Source organism: Vigna unguiculata, chromosome 11, assembly GCF_037176805.1.
Source record: "Vigna unguiculata cultivar grain cowpea cultivar isolate G323 ecotype 2 chromosome 11, ASM3717680v1, whole genome shotgun sequence".
NCBI classification, from domain to species: Eukaryota; Viridiplantae; Streptophyta; class Magnoliopsida; order Fabales; family Fabaceae; genus Vigna; species Vigna unguiculata.
The window spans coordinates 28,970,735-28,985,176 of NC_140802.1; the positions used below are offsets into that span (position 1 = coordinate 28,970,735).

The 14,442-nt window shown below is 36.3% G+C and overlaps 2 pseudogenes; one reads left to right on the forward strand and one right to left on the reverse strand.

The window, feature by feature from the left end:
• Positions 1-216: 216 nt before the first annotated feature.
• Positions 217-2,540, forward strand: LOC146881707 (uncharacterized; annotated as a pseudogene).
• A 679-nt stretch (positions 2,541-3,219) lies between these two features.
• On the reverse strand, positions 3,220-14,038 carry LOC114170266 (TMV resistance protein N-like; annotated as a pseudogene).
• Between the last annotated feature and the right edge of the window lie 404 nt (positions 14,039-14,442).

The window sequence follows — 14,442 nt, forward strand, 5'->3', positions numbered from 1 at the left end:
GCCACTTGAACTTGTCTTGAAAAGGTTTCCAAAAACTTTGAAAGTATTTCACTCCTTTTTGGTGGAATTTAAGTGCAACCTTGCCGTGTGGGGGTGGGAGTGTGACCAAAACACTTGGGTTGTTTATTTTGACCATACTTGGTCACGAATTTCTTATCATTTGCTAACCAACTTCTTTACTTGTCTCGGATTTTTGGAGTTGTTTTGTAGGAAAGCATGGATTTGAGTCCGATTTTGGAGGATGCAAGAGAGGGAAAAAGTTTGGCTTCTCCATACTCACCTCAAGTGGTGAATCCCATGGCACATCAAGGGACCATCATTGATGTCACTAGCCTTCTCCAACAAATGGAACTTAAAAGGCAAGAAGATAGGGAACAACAAGAGAGAGCCTTTTAAATGTACATGCAACAACAAATGCAACAAATACAACAAGTGAACAACAAATTCAACAACATCAAGAAATCCAACCAAGAGAGGAAGAAGGGCAAGGAGGCGATCTCCTTCCGTGGACTCTTATGGAAGTGAGGAAAGAAGAAGAAGGCCCGAAGGGGGTGGAGAAAGAAGGCACCAAGTGCAACATCAAAGGCAACCTCCCTCCATCAAAATCCCAAAGTTCAAAGGAGAACATGACCCTAATGCTTACATGGAGTGGGAACAAAAAGTGGATGAAATTTTTAGCATTCATAGAGTTAGTGATCAAGAGCAAGTAGACTTGGTAATTTTAGAGTTAAAAGAGTATGCCATGACTTGATGGCATCAAATTTGTATGGACAATTATAACCAAGAGCCACCCGCAACTTCTTGGATGGACATTAAAGATAAAATGTGCGAACGTTTTATACCTTCCTATCATAGGAGGGAGACTCTTTTGAAGCTCCAAAGGCTTCATTAAGGGTCTATGTGTGTTGAAGAATATTTCAAATTGACGGAGTCCATGCTCTTAAAGGTAGGACTCCATGATGAGCATGAAGAAGAGAAAGTCACTAGGTTTGTGAGTGATCTAAGGAGGGAAATTCAAGATGTAGTTGACTTGTATGAGTTCTCCACTCTTAGCAAAGTTTTGCACTTGGCCTTGAAAGTTGAAAACCAATTGAAAAGAAAACAAGAGGCCAAGAAGAGTACTTCATACAATGACTACTACTCTAAACCTTGGAAAGGTAAGGAGAAAAAGGATTTTAAGACACCTTCCAAATCCTCCCAAGACCCCACACCTAAACCCAATTCGACTAGCACTATGCATGATAAACCAACTTCTTCTCAAGAGCCAAGAACTAGTTCTATCAAATGTTTTAAATGCTTAGGCTTTGGACACATAGCCTCCAATTGCCCTTCAAAGAGGAACATGTTCTTGAACTCTAAAGGAGAAGTTGAAAGTGAACATTCCCCTCCCTCTTCCCCCAAGAGTAGTTCATCACACATTTCTTCTCCTTCAAGTGAAGATGAGATCAAACCCCATGAAGGAGGTTTTCTATTTGTAAGGTGCATGTTGGGCCAAGTTCCAAAGGAATTTGAATCTCAAAGGGAAAATACTTTTCATACAAGATGCCTCATCAACAAAAAGACTTACTCCCTCATTATTGATGGTGGAAGTTGTGTGAATGTGGCTAGCACAAAGGTAGTGGACAAGCTTGGCTTGTACAACATCCCTCATTCCAAGCCCTATAAGCTATCTTAATTAAGTGAAAATGGTGAAATAAATGTGGATAAACAAGTTCTCATCACTTTCTCCATTGGGAATTACAAGGATAATGTTTTGTGTGACTTAGTGCCCATGGAAGCAACTCACATACTTCTTGGAAGGCCATGATGGCAATTTGACAAAAAAGCTTTCCATGATGGCCATTCCAATAAATTTTCTTTTAACTTCCAAAGCAAAAGGATCACATTACTACCTTTATCCCCCAAAGAAGTAAGTGATGACCAAAAACAAATGTTCGAGAGAAGAAAGGAAGAGAAGGCGCAACCAATGGCGCACACTAAGGAAGCAAGGAAGAGCTTGATCTCCTTCAAAGGAGCTAAAAAGGTAATATTTTCTTAAGCACAAGTTTTTCTTGCTTATCCAAGTGAGTCTTCTCCTTCCTTTCAAAACCCTCTCCTAAGTGTCCTAAAGACTTGTCTATAGTTTAGATGAATTTAAGGATGTGTTCCAAGATCCCCCAAAGGGACTTCCACCTCTAATAGGTATAGAACATCAAATTGACTTCATCCAAGGATCATTTTTGCCCAATAGGCCAGCCTATAGGACGAATCCCGAGAAGGCCAAAGAAATTCAAAAACAAGTCAATGATTTGTTAGAAAAGGGATATGTGCAACATAGTATGAGTCCTTGTGCTATGCCCGTGATCCCAGTTCCAAAGAAGGATGGAACATGGAGAATGTGTATAGATTGTAGGGCCACCAATAATATCACCATCAAATATAGACATCCCATCCCTAGGTTAGATGACTTGCTTGATGAGCTTCATGGTGCAACCATCTTTTCAAAGATAGATTTGAAGAGTGGTTACAACCAAATAAGAATCAAGAAAGGAGATGAGTGAAAAACCTCCTTCAAAACCAAGTTTGGATTGTATGAATGGCTAATCATGCCCTTTGGGTTGACTAATGCACCAAACACTTTCATGAGGCTCATGCATCATGTGCTTAAACCATACTTGGGAAAATTTGTTATGGTCTATTTTGATGACATACTCATTTATAGTATGTCTAGAGAAGACCATCTTTAACACTTAAGGGATGTGCTAAGTACCCTAAGGAAGCAATCTTCATTTTCCAACATGGAGAAATGCATTTTGGGCATGGATCATGTGATCTTCCTTGGGTTCAAAATTAGCAAACATGGGGTCCATGTGGATCAAGAGAAAGTCATGGCCATCAAAGATTGGCCCACACCTAGGAATGTTAGTGAACTAAGGTCCTTTCATGGGTTGGCCAGCTTTTATAGGAAATTTGTGCCTAATTTTAGCACCATAGTCGCACCCTTGAATGAGTTGGTAAAGAAGGGAGTTGACTTCAAGTGGGGTATTGATCAAACAAAGGCCTTTGAAACATTAAAAGAGAAATTGATCAAAGCACCATTCCTAGTCCTTCCCAACTATTCCAAGACCTTTGAAAAAGAGTGTGATGCCTTCAATGTGGGCATTGGGGTCGTGCTCCTCTAAGAGGGCCACCCCGTAGCCTACTTTAGTGAAAAACTCAAAGGAAGTCATCTAAACTACTCTACCTATGATAAAGAGCTTTATGATCTTGTGACGACCTTGCAAACTTGGCAACATTATCTTCTATCTAAAAAATTTGTGATCCATAGTGATCATGAAGCTCTTAAGTTTTTGAAAAGTCAAGGCAAACTCAACAAAAGACATGCAAGGTGGGTAGAATTCATAGAGCAATTTCCTTATATGATCAAACACAAACAAGGAAAGGCCAATATTATGGTTGATGCCCTTTCAAGAAGGCACACTCTCGTTTCCATGCTTGAAACCAAATTTCTTAGCTTTGATCATATTAAGGAGTTATATTAAAAGGATGATGATTTCGCTTCTATCTATGGTGAATGCCACTAAGGGGGAAGCAAAGACTTTTATCTTTCCAACCAAAATCTCTTTAAGGGTAAAAGGCTTTGCATTCCCCAATGGTCTCTAAGAGTATCACTCATAAGAGAAGCACATAAGGGAGGCTTAATGGGTCACTTTGGGACTAACAAAACTCTTGAAATCCTCAAAGAACACTTCTATTGGCCTCACATGCGCAAGCATATTGATAGGCATTGCAATTCTTGTCTAGCTTGTCTAAGAGCCAAATCCAAGGTTCAACCTCATGGTCTCTACATTCCCTTACCCATCCCTTCCAAGCCTTGGGTAGACATTTCAATGGATTTTGTTCTAGGGCTCCCAAGGACTAGAAAGGGTAGGGATTCCATCTTTGTGGTAGTGGATAGATTTTCTAAAATGGCCCATTTTATTCCATGCCACAAAGTTGATGATGCAACACATATTGCCAATCTCTTCTTCAAGGAAGTAGTGAGACTTCATGGCCTACCTAGGACCATTGTAAGTGATAGAGACACAAAGTTCCTAAGCCATTTTTGGAGGACCTTGTGGGGAAAACTTGGAACCAAACTCCTATTTTTCACCACTTGTCACCCTCAAAGTGATGGTCAAACCAAGGTGGTCAATAGGACTTTGGGTCAATTATTAAGGTGCATGATAGTCCACAACACTAAGGAATGGGAGGCGCTTCTTCCCCATGTAGAGTTTACATACAATAGGGTTGTGCACTCTACGACCTCCCACTCTCCCTTTGAAATAGTGTATGGTTTTAACCCTTTAACTCCTCTTGATCTTCTTCCATTTCCCACTCAAGAGGCATGGACTTGCCAAGGTGGAGAGGCAAAGGCTAAAATGATCCAAGACTTGCACACACAAGCAAGGAAGCAATTGAAAGGTAGGTGAAGAAGTATCAAGAACTAGGCAACAAGGGAAGGAAGGAACTTTTTTTCAAGGAAGGGGATTGGGTATGGCTTCATTTGAGGAAGGAAAGATTTCCTACCCAAAGAAAGTCCAAACTTCTTCCAAGAGGGGATGGACCTTTCCAAATCCTCAAGAGGATCAATAATAATGCTTATAAGTTGGATTTGCCTTCAAGTTACAATGTAAGCAACTCTTTCAATGTAAGTGACCTCTCTCCTTTTGATATAGGGCTTAAGAATTCGTGGTCGAATTCTCTCCAAAATGGGGTGGATGATGAAGATGTGACAACCTCATTAAGTTCCAAGGAGGCCAACCCTAGGAATATCACTAGGAGCATGACAAAAGGGAAGGCATTATTCTCTCTATCTTTATTTTCCATTTCTTTAGTTTCAATTTCTTGAAGTTGGTTGTGGTTGACTATTTTGAGTTGACTTGTTAACCTTGACTTAAGGGTGGACTTGTTGACCCAAGATTAGCTTAACCTTAAACCAACATGCTAATAAATTTCTTAATTTGTTTTTGTAGGAATAAGAAAGGAGGAGGACCACATATGATATACTTGGCGTCCTAAGGAAGAGAGAGAAGGAACAAGACTTTCTAGAAGCATCTAGAAAAGGGAGGCCCAAATGACTTGGACACCAAGTCTTCTAGATCTTTCTAGAACCCTCCTTTGAAAGCCTTGGCCATGAAGATTTGCCACCTAGATGGCTTGAACGAAATTTCACCCATGTTCACCCTATGTTGACCTACTTTCTAGAACATGCTAGGTTTCTTTTGTAACCTTCTACTTTGTTGTTTTGCTAAGGGGGCCCTAGACTTGTCTATTTAAGGAGACCACCAACATTTGTACAAGGGTTGAACATTTTGAAGAAATTATACACTTTGTGTTTCAACCTTTTGCGAGAGCATTCCTCCTTAGGGGGTGGAGTTCTTTCAAGCCTTATCTTGCCTTGGCAAGTGGCGGCATACACCACTCATCTTCAAGGTTGCCATGGCTTCTTTTAGCCTAGCCTTGTAGTGGCGTGAATCCTCCATTCCTCCCTTTTCCCTTGCTTTTCATTTTATTTTTCTTTACTCTTCTTGGTTTATATTGTTTCTATTATATGTTTTTCCTTTTGGTTTCTTACTCTCCATCAATCCATTCTTCTCCTCTCTAGAACCTTGGAAAGAAACCTTCACATCTAGATAGGTTGTTATCTTAATGTCTAGTGGGGATTTCCTTGGTTTTCTTAATCAATCATCACCATATTCATTAGTCTTCTAAAAGGAACAAGATAATCCTACATCAGAATTGTTCTTGCAATCTTGAAACATCTTGTTCAAGTTTCCTGTGCCACTTATGAAAAACTTGTTTCCTTCTCTCTAACCTTGCTAGTAAGTCTGCATTGCTTCTAACTTCTTTTTCAACTTTTTGTTGCAAAACACCTCTTAGAAGCTTTAACATTTAAATAACATGCTTTCCAAATGCACCACTAAACTTTCCAAATGCCTCACCGAGTTATCTGAGCTCTCCACTTGCTCCACCGACTTAACCAAGCTATCTACGTGCTCCACTAAGCTACTTGGTCTATCTAGATTCCTCCATCGAGCTATCTTAGGTAAACTACTATCAAATCATAATTAATGAACTCTATTACATGTCATAATCTTTACGAGAAGCATTCCTAACCTTTGCAATCCCCTAACATAGTTAACATAACAACTTATTTTTAAATACAACTACCCACATTTAAGTTTATCCAACGATAACAAAGCCTTTTTCTTCCTCTATTTTTCATTGCTATATTTTGAATATGATAGTAGAAATAAGTTGTTTACTTAATTTTATCTTTGCACATGGAAGTTATTGTGAGATAGTAATACTAAGTACCTCCCCATGAGTCATAATTAAAATTTGTAGAACATTAAGTACCTTAACTTCATGTGAAGACAAAATAAAAAATTAAATATCATAATTGAAGTGGATTGTATCTTGTAAGTAAAGACAATGATAATTTGCTCTCACCTTACTTTTAAAACAAGTGAATTTTACAATAACAATTTTGTGTCTTGTGAAGAGAGAAGTGGAATGGTTGGAAGAAAAGTTACAGGAATTTGAATTCACTATTGCTTCTATCGTGGCTCCACATTTGAGAAAGGCTTCTATTCTTTACTTTGAAGGAGTTGTAGCTTAAATGCTTTACTTAAAAACTTGAGCTTCAAACCTTCCAAATTTCAACCATGAGTCATTGTAAGTGAAGTTTGAAAGTTGTTGATCTTGCTCATTTACCCACTAATACCTGTACTTTTTCACTTCAAATGCAACAAATATCGTGTCCATATCCTTGTTTTCATTAGGAATTCTTATCACGTCCGGTATTGCAAATTCCAATTTGAAGTCACAAAGTGTGCCCCAAATTTTGCATTGTTCAGAGGGAAACTGTTGACGAGAGAGATAAAATAGCCACATATGATCTGAGTGGTCCACAGATAGATCTATTCTCAAAACCATAGGAATTGTTTATTGTAAAAGCGTGTTGTTCTTGGAAAATTCAATTTACCTAAAATACCTGTACTGAATATTGCACAACACACAACACCAACCCAATTATTGTCATGAATAAGAGGAGAGGCATCTATGATTATTGAATTGTCCATGCTCACAAGCTGATTGTTGAACCACATTGGTATTTCACTTCTAGGGATAATATTTTTGACACTTTGGCGAAATAAAGTGGATGTAAGAAATTTCGCCTTGTACCACGACAAAGTTATGTTATGCGTTAATAGTTGTTTTCCAGCACAAAAAGAGATTAAAAGAAGGAAAGTGCAAGGAAGGATTATATGATTAAGGAAAGTGCCAAACATTCATCTTCCTCTATTATATGATTAAGGAAGGATTCAAAATATTGAAACGAAAGTCTGTAAAGTTTTAAGGGCAAATGAGATTGTGAAAGGAGGTCATGCAAGTATTTTAATCGTTGTAAGTTTAAATAATTCAGTCTGAAAGTGTCCTTAAGGTTAGGTAATGTAACAAAATTGTTTCCCTTTAAATTTATCCTTTCTAAGCAACTTAACTTTCCAATGGCATCATCGATTTGAACTAAGTTACAAAATCTTAAATCAAGTATACACAAACAAGGGAGAGTAGGAGAGAAGGGCAACAAACAACTAACTGACTCTCTTTGTGCTCTAGAATACAACAAATCTAAACCAAGCTTCTTGAAATGTTGTGTATTCCTTGTTTCATCTAATAACTCATTATTAAAAAGTTTGGAACAACCAGAGACACTTAGATATTCAAGAGAATTTAGGCCAAATATGTTATTGGGTAAGCTTACTAAGTTTTTAGAGTATTTCAAATTCAAAACATTAAGTTTCCTTAGAAGATCAATCGATGGACTGAGTTTCCGAAGCTCTATCCCTTCAACTAGTTTTTCTGGCTAAAAAATTTGAGGCAGACACTGAAAAGGATAATTCTTCCAAGTAAGATATCCTAGTTCATTCGAAAGATGATTGAGACTTCCTGAAAAGTTCACATTCTCAAGTTTAAGTAATTTAAGATGTCTAATTTTCGATAGGCCATCTACCATCACACTTTTAGAATTTCCACATGAAATAATAACCATGACTTCAAGAATTTCAGTTGTCTACGGGCAAAGAATAAAATTGTTTTATTTTTCGAAGGATTTTCATATTCTAAAAAAATGGCAACGTAAAATTTTAATTGAATCTATTAAATTTACCTGATTGTTCAACATTGCTTTGCGGAAATCTTGGTAATCGCACAACCTACTCCTCTTTAGGGTTCCTTAGGTTATTCTTCTTTGACAATACATTGCCCAAGTCCTTCAACAAGTTATGCATATAAATAAACTCACTAGGATTTCTTATTAGTGATTTCTCAAGTAGAACTTGTAGACTATATTAAGGATCAAATCCACAAAAGTTTAGAACTTCATCCGTATACTTCTTATCAAAATTGGATAAAACACATGCAATATCCAAAAATATTTCTTTGTCTCCTTCATCAAGCTGATAAAAAATTATACGCAAAACATCCATAATATTTTTACTTTAATTTTCTTTTTGTCTAGCCAATACACTTTTCCATTGTGACACATTTCTACCAAACAAAGATGACCCAATAACTTTAATTGCCAAAGGATGACCTTGAGCATGAGATAGTACATCATAAGCCAACTTTTTATTATCACTCAAAATATAATTAACTTTGAAAGCATTTTTACAAAACAATTGCATATCATTTTCATTATTCAATGGATGGACTTGATAAATGTCATCTATAGAAACTACGATGATTATGCTCCCTCCACCTAAGCATTCATACAACAAACTGTCTCTGTTCCCTATAAACATCCTTAGTTGTTCAACTTCATCAACATTGTCAAGAATTACAACTGCCCTAGAATTGTGCAGCCTAGACCACACCAAACATGTTCCCTCAAAAGAATTCGAATTCTCTAAATTTTTCTCATTTAGAGACTGAGCAATTAACTACTTTTGTACACCTAATGAACTTGAATCTCGATATATTTTGCTTACATCATCAATAAAACAATTATAATCATAATAATGATAAATTCTTTCGTATAAAGCTCGAGCAAGAGTTGTCTTTCCTATGCCACCCATCCCACTTATTCCAACAACTTGAACATCATTAACTAATTCAAGACAGAATATTTGCTAATATTTCAAGTCGACTCTTTATCCCAACTAGTTCATCCTTTGGAAGACTACAAATTTTGGGACCCAAAATATTTGTTACGTTTTGAACAATTTCTTCAATTTGTACATATTGAGGCCTGAAATTTTAAAGGAATTGAAGGAAAATCACCATACAAAACCAAAAAGAGCATATAGGACAAAATAATGTATAAAGTAAACAATTTTAACTTTCAAAATATCATTTTCATAATTTGGACTTAGTTTGCATGTAGATAAATCATGACTGTTATGAAGAAAGTTCTAGAACCCAACAATATGCATAATGTAGTAAATAATTTGATCTTATTTATCGACTTTGCAATGGCGTGCTCATTAATTAGAGGTGCCAAATTGATCCATTGTCCATGGATTAGGTCTAACCAAAACCTTTTTGAAAAGTGGGTTAGGCACCAAGGGTGATCATGGATTGGATTTTCAAAGATTCAATCCAGATCCATTTTAGATATAAATAATTGGAGTAGGTTTTGGATCCAAATCCATTTTATTTGCAAAACTAGTTTGAATTTTTTTTTTAAATCCAAATCCAAATATTTGGATCAAGTTCAAAATCCAGAATCCTCTTTTTATAAAAGAAATTTGAATTGATTTTTTGAAAACTTGTGTCATTGGAGCTAACACAATCGAATTTAGTAGAATTTCGGTTGAGGTCGACTTAGCTGAATTTTGGTCACGACTGACTTGGCTTAATACAACCAAATTTCAGTTGAGGTCAACATCACCAAATATGTCCCAATTTTGATCGTGACCGACACTGCCAAATTTGATAGAATACAGCTAAATTTCATTCGGGGTCGACTAAGCCGAATACAACCAAATTTAAGTTATGGCTGAATCCGCCAAATTTGGGCTAGAGTTGACTCAGCCAAATTTTGGTCGGGGTTGACTCGACTGAATTCGGACAAATTATGACTGGTGAAAACTTGGCAGAATACGACCTAATTTTAGTAGAAGCCGATTTGACTAAATAAGGCCAAATTTTACCTAGGCTCAACTTTACCAAAAACGACCAAATTTGGGCCAGTGTTGGCTCCGCTAAATTTTGGTTGGGACCGACTATACTGAATTTGACCGAACTTTTAGTACGACATACTCGACCGAATACGACCAAATTTTGATCTCAGCCGACTCGATCGTATACGCAAAATTTCATAAAGGGGGATTCGCCCAAATTTGGGTCGAAATTTGGGCCAAGTTTGATTCGACCAGGGTCAAGTAGGTCGAATTTCTGCCGAGATCGACTCGGCCAAATTTTGATTAAGGCCGACTCGACTATGTTAGGCCAAATTTTAATCAGGGCCAACTCGATGGAGGCATGGTTATGGTCATCACAGGCATTTTGGAGCAGTTGATGGAATCATGTCCAGGACCTTCAAAAAGATCTCGGATTAGCTTCAGATCATTGAATAGGAAATCTTTTGGTAATTTTTGTAATGTTTTTGTTTGGGCCTTATCGAACCTTTTAGTCGTGTTAGGCTTTTTGGTGTTTTGGCCCATAATATATAAGCCCTTGTGAAACATTTTGTATTGAGATTTGAGTATTATGAAACAGTGAGTTTTTATCTCAAGTCTGGAGGTTCTCCTTCGAACAACCGGTCCTTATCTTTGAATATTCGATTCAAAGTGGCGGATCTTCCTCACTTATCTTGGAACCTCCTCCAAGTGGCGTGATTTCGACCCGTTTCGCAAAACCCCCAATTGACGTCCTCCATTTTCTCCCATTTTTGTTCTAGGGTTTATACTCATTTTCATTCGAGGCAAATTTCATCTCCAAATTCGAGATGATCCTACATTACAACTCAACTAAATATGCCAAAATTTCGGCCAAGGCCAAATTTGACCAAATTTTGGTCGCGGTTGACTCGGTTGAATTCGGAATTTAGAGAATGGATATTCAATCCAAACAATATATAAAATGTAGATCAGATTGAAATCCACATTCAATAAAATTGATTTAAAATAGATTACACATTTAATAAAATGGATCTTAAATTAATTGGATTGGAACAAAAGTGGATTGGATAAAGAAAATTGAATTTTTTACCCACTCCCATTAGGCAGGCAGAGGAACAAATTAACTTTAACTTTAACTTATAATAAAACTTTAATTAAACTATTAAATACATCTTTAGTCGGACATTTATTCATGTGGATTAGACCAAATTGAGAAGCGTACAACAGTAGAATTTTTGGAAAAAGTACTTCATGTGAGAACCTAGAAAATCTTGTTTTAAAATAATGAGATCTTATTATTATTTTAATGAATAAACTCATAAATATAAATAGAAATTTCATAAAAGGATCTCGTTACTTAAAAACACTCTATCTCTCTAGAAACACTTTTCTAGGACCTCTCTCTTCTCTTTACTTTTTCTCAATGTATTCTCATATGTTTGGTGATCAAAGGCTGCTAGGGTGATCCCTGCAGAGAAATCTCTAAGTTCGTCCAATCAATTTCCTCGATTGAGTAAGTTGATATTCTACTCAATTCTCAGACAATTCTTCTCCTCTTTTCATGTGACCAGTGATGGATCATTTGTAGATTATGGGGTTACCTTGTGAATTTTCTCTAATTAGTGGTTCTGATGGTGTACCCTGATCTTGTTTGACTTATTTCTAAAATTGAACTACGCGTTCAATAGCGTAAAAGGGGTTTGTGTTGTTGTTGGAAGCTGGGATTTGTTGATCAGGTAAAGGAAGCTAATAATTGTTAGATTGGAAGAATGTATCTTATTTAATTGTGATGTAATTAGAATTGCTAAAATGTGTGTTGTAATTTGGTGAATTACTGATGTTTATGCTTGAATTGAAATTTGATTGCATTACTTGAATTTTGAGGTAATTGAAGAGGATAAATTCCTGAGTCATGACCCTAATTAATATTACCAACCACTATTTTGAACAAGTGTCTACAATAACAATACCACTTAGAGTCATGAAAATAGATATTAGAATTCTAAAAAAAAGCCCAGAATTGTTGTTTTATGGTGTGACGCTAACCGGTAGAATTAGCGTTGAGCATTGGAAAATGCGAGGTAATTAGCGTTAAGCACCATTGTTGAGCGTAAATGCGAGACGTTTAACGCCGAGGGTTAGCTGAGTGGTCCCTTAGCGCTAGGAACACTATAGGTCTGGAAGAGATTTATTTTATGGACGCTAAGCAGTGGGAATTGGCCCTAAGCGCTGAATAATGTGAGGCAAATGGCGCTCAGCATTGGAACCTGACGCTAAGCACTAGTTGCCCTGTTTTTACTGTTTGTTGTTTTAATTTGTGTGAAAGGATTGAGTATGATTAATTTGAATTCTATAGCCTTTATTACCATGATATGCACGGAGTAGTTGGGTATGAGTATGAATTATGTTATTATGTAAAGAATTCCAAGGAGAAATTCTATGTGAAATTTTAGTGTACGCATCAACATAAGGATTTATTATCGGATTGGTATCCTTTCTTTAATAATTACTCAAGCTTAAGTAAAAGAGAGTAGATTATGTGGTGAAGAGATGAAGGAGATCCTAGCCACAAGACTAGATCAAGTCCTAGGCGTGAAGGGGATTTACCTTGTTGATGGTTGGGTAATAACCCCTTAAGGCCAAACTCTACAGAGTTTGGGAACCATTAGCAGGTGTAGACCACCAGTGGATTCGATGTTAGATGCATGTATCCGGATAGTTGAGTCAGTGTTCTCTGTTTATATAGATAAATTATTAGGTTTGTTGTGTATTGGTATGACGTGTATGTTCTTGTTTTCAATTATAATATGATTCATTGTCTACATTAGCTTACCCTGCGTTGTTTATGCTATTGTGTCTTGTTATCTCTTTTGTAATGATCACTTAATTGTGTGAGCAGAGGAGAGTGCAGGTGAGCATACTCCTCTTCTTGGGAGTCGTGATACATTCTAGTAGATCATAGTATAAGATAAAGTAGTTTTGTCTGTTTAGAGATAGTGACCCTTTTTATCTCAACATAAAACTTTTGTATATATTTTAATATTTGCTATGGTTATTTTGGGATAATTGTACTAATATTTTAATGTTCGTAGTTTACTATCTGTTTTGCCATATCACTTTATAATATTGTGTTTAATAGTTTATAACTATTAAATTGGATGTTACATTTTGGTATCAGAGTAGTAGTTCCTTTAGGATACGTAGTTGTGAGCCTACTTAGTTTTTGTTGGGTGTTCTATGTGACACTTTTAATGGTCAAAACGGTATCCTTAAGTTTGACTGATGGTTTCTTTTCTCGGTATGAACAGAGTTATGGCACCAAGGCCACATCCTCCCCCTCCGACCTCAAATAATCCTCATCTAATAGGTGCTATAGAAGCAATGATATCAACCATGTATAACAAAATGCTAATATGGTGAATCAGCACAACCTAGCCTTGCAACAGATTGAGTCTGCCAATTTAGCAGCGGAAGCGACACAACAAAGGCATTTAGACCTTCTATTTTATATTAATTATATTTAACTTTCGTGTTTAAATATGTAGAATGAAGTAATTTTATGATTTCATAATTAAATTGACAAAGGGCTTTGTACAATGTAAATGATAATTTTTTTTTGTGCTAACTACTTATTATTTTGGAGTTGCCTAAGTAAAATTGTGATTAACGCTTTATTAACTGTTGGATTAGGCTGAAAATTTTACATAGCATTCTTAAAAAATAGTTCTTTAATATGACTGGTGGGATTTTAAATTCAAGGTGTATACAAGGAGTAGTAAATATTTCATTCTCGCTTCGTTAACCTTGGTATACACCTCCAAGGGCGAGGTGTATACAAGTTAGGTCTCCACCTATTGTCCAATTTTGAATTACCTTGGTAAATATTTCATTCTCGCTTCGTTAACCTTTGCATCATAATGTTGTTTTTATGCATAGTTATTAAGACATAGTACTTAAATAATTTTTGCAGTTTGAACTAGCATCACTTACGTTATGTTTTGCGTTATTTTAAAAAACAAATTGATTCCAAATTCATTAACTATTAGATTGAGCTCAAATTGGTTTGAGATGTTCTAGAGACATAGGGTTTTAGTTTCACCGATGCAATTTAGAAATGGAGGTGTGTGGCAAGAGATATGAATTTTACACTTTGGAGTAAAAACAAGTCTTTTAGAAAGTCAACAAGTCTCCTTGCAACTACCATGAAGTTTCCTACAATGGGAATTTCGACCAAGCTTCTCTATATGGTCAAAATAAACTTATCCTCACTAAGTAATCTTATAAATCTACCATC